Genomic DNA, 2,500 nt, shown 5'->3' with positions numbered 1-2,500 from the left:
GCTCTTAAGGTGGATATGTGGATGATTTTAAGGTGGATATGTGGATGCTCATAAGGTGGAAATGTGGATGCTCTTAAGGTGGATATGTGGATGCTCATAAGGTGGATATGTGGATGCTCATAAGGTGGATACGTGGATGCTCTTAAGGTGGATATGTGGATGCTCATAAGGTGGATATGTGGATGCTCTTAAGGTGGATATGTGGATGCTCATAAGGTGGATATGTGGATGCTCTTAAGCTGGATATGTGGATGCTCATAAGGTGGATATGTGGATGCTCTTAAGATGGATATGTGGATGCTCTTAAGGTGGATATGTGGATGCTCTTAAGGTGGGTATGTGAATGCCCATAAGGTGGATATGTGGATGCTTTTAAGGTGGATATGTGGATGCTCTTAAGGTGGATATGTGGATGCTCTTAAGGTGGATATGTGGATGCTCTTAAGGTGGATATGTGGATGCTCTTAAGCTGGATATGCGGATGCTCATAAGGTGGATATGTGGATGCTCTTAAGGTGGATATGTGGATGCTCTTAAGGTGGATATGTGGATGCTCTTAAGGTGGATATGTGGATGCTCATAAGGTGGATATGTGGATGCTCTTAGGGTGGATATGTGGATGCTCTTAAGGTGGGTATGTGGATGCTCTTAAGGTGGATATGTGGATGCTCATAAGGTAGATATGTGGATGCTCTTAAGGTGGAAATGCGGATGCTCTTAAGCTGGATATGTGGATGCTCTTAAGGTGGATATGTGGATGCTCATAAGGTAGATATGTGGATGCTCTTAAGGTGAATATGTGGATGCTCTTAAGGTGGATATGTGGATGCTCATAAGGTGGATATGTGGATCTTCTTAAGGTGGATATGTGGATGCTCTTAAGCTGGATATGTGGATGCTCTTAAGGTGGATATGTGGATGCTCATAAGGTAGATATGTGGATGATCTTAAGGTGAATATGTGGATGCTCTTAAGGTGGATATGTGGATGCTCTGAAGGTGGATATGCGGATGCTCTTAAGGTGGATATGTGGATGCTCTTAAGGTGGATATGTGGATGCTCTTAAGCTGGATATGTGGATGCTCTTAGGGTGGATATGTGGATGCTCTTAAGGTGGGTATGTGGATGCTCTTAAGGTGGATATGTGGATGCTCTTAAGGTGGATAAGTGGATGCTCATAAGGTGGATATGTGGAAGCTCATAAGGTGGATAAGTGGATGTTCATAAGGTGGCTATGTGGATGTTCATAAGGTGGATATGTGAATGCTCATAAGGTGGATAAGTGGATGCTCATAAGGTGGATATGTGGATGCTCTTAAGGTGGATATGTGGATGCTCTTAAGGTGGATATGTGGATGTTCATAAGGTGGATATGTGGATGCTCTTAAGATGGATATGTGGATGCTCTTAAGGTGGCTATGTGGATGTTCATAAGGTGGATAAGTGGATGCTCATAAGGTGGATATGTGGATGCTCTTAAGGTGGATATGTGGATGCTCTTAAGGTGGCTATGTGGATGTTCATAAGGTGGATATGTGGATGCTCATAAGGTGGATAAGTGGATGCTCATAAGGTGGATATGTGGATGCTCTTAAGGTGGATATGTGGATGCTCTTAAAGTTGCTATGTGGATGCTCTCAAGGTGGATATGCGGATGCTCTTAAGGTAGTTATATGGATGCTTTTAAGGTGGCTATGTGCATGCTTTTCAGTTGGCTATGTGGATACTCATAAGAGGGTTATGTGGATTATGACGTCACGTGCAACATAAAGGGGGAAATATGACAATGGTGACCTTTGACCCTTCATGCAACGTCGTTCGAGGTCGTTCAGTGCGAGAGAAATGTCTTGTCCTCGTGATCTCGACATATATTTTTTAAGGGGACTTTTTTTTTTTTTATGCATAGGTTGGTTGGATAAACAATCGATTTTTTTTTCTCTTTCTGTTTTTTTTAGATTCGTGTGAAATGGGAAGTCATTGGAAAAGCTATCGAATGCTATTTATCAACTTTCCTCTCTCCCTTTGTCGTCTTTTTTTCTCTTCGTCACTCTTTCTTCTCTCTATCTCCTTTCCTTCTCATTCCCCTTCCTCAGTTTCCCTCTTTCTTTTCCCTCACTTGTTCTCTCCACTTCCCCCTTTCACTCCTCCCTTCTCCCTTCCCTCTTCGCTGCTCTTTTGACCTTCGCTCTCCCCTTCATTCGGACCCTCCCCCCCCCCCCATTAAATATTTCGTTCCTCTACCTCCTATCCCCTTCTTCCATCTCCCTCTTCTCTCTTTCCCTTCCCATTTCGCCCTTAGTCCTGTCCTCTTGTCTTCCCCCTCTCTCCTCCTTCCTTCCGCCTTTTCTTTGCACCCTTCCTTCCTCCATCTCTCCCTTCCCTTCCTCTTCCTCCCCCTCTCTCTCTTCCCCCATCTTTCTTCCCTTTCTCTCATTCTTCTTCCCTCACCCCTTCCCCCACCTCCTTTCCGTCCCTCCTTCCCCCTTTCGCTCCCTTCCTC

Source organism: Penaeus vannamei, chromosome 26, assembly GCF_042767895.1.
Source record: "Penaeus vannamei isolate JL-2024 chromosome 26, ASM4276789v1, whole genome shotgun sequence".
In the NCBI taxonomy this organism is placed as follows: domain Eukaryota; kingdom Metazoa; phylum Arthropoda; class Malacostraca; order Decapoda; family Penaeidae; genus Penaeus; species Penaeus vannamei.
This window is presented reverse-complemented; position numbering follows the sequence as displayed.